Below are 807 nucleotides of genomic sequence, written 5' to 3' on the forward strand. Positions count from 1 at the left end.
TTTTTCAAAAAAGTGATTTTTGGTACTTTTCGTAGCTTTTCTTCAATATCTCATGAAAAAATCTCCCAATCAACGTAAGCAACTTACAACTCGAAGGGTATTGATGTGCCTCTTACTAAAATATATGACTTGTGGCAATGAAAGCTATCATTACCATTTGCATTTTTTCGTCGCAGTCGAGGAAAGTGAGCTTTTCAATCAAATACGCAGATTCATTTGAATATTTTTTTTCCATTATTTTAAAAATTCGATAAGGAAGATATATCACTACAGTAAATTTTGAGCCACAGAAATGTAGAAATGTAGATGCTATGGAGCGCAATCTGCACAAATTATATATTCCTGTAAAGGGAACTTTGTAACTCGTCGTTTACGTCGATTCTTGACGTCGATTCTTGACAAATACCTGCGAAAAGTACCAAAAAAAAACAAAAATTTTTATTGTTTCCGTTTTGAACGACTCAACATTTGCCAATAAAATAATATTTTAAAGCTTTTCACTTTTCGTGTAAGCTATTGTAATTGTAATATGTCGTGCGATACTTTTATAAATATTCATGTGAAAAAAAGATTAATATCGATGAAGAAAACGTGATTCATTTTTAAAGTTTAAAATGTATTAAGAAATTAGAATCATAAATACTCTTTTGATATTTTTATGCTACGTTAATATATGTAAGTATATATTTGAAAAATTGTCCTTCATTTTGAATCCATATTTATGGTCACCGTATGTATAACACAAAATATCGTTGGAAGAGTGTATTGTTTATATGTATAATATTTAAATGTCCTCGGTGTGCACTC

This window comes from Rhagoletis zephyria, unplaced genomic scaffold, assembly GCF_001687245.7.
Source record: "Rhagoletis zephyria isolate East Lansing unplaced genomic scaffold, Rhagoletis_zephyria_1.1 Rzeph_scaffold_01988, whole genome shotgun sequence".
Lineage (NCBI taxonomy): Eukaryota > Metazoa > Arthropoda > Insecta > Diptera > Tephritidae > Rhagoletis > Rhagoletis zephyria.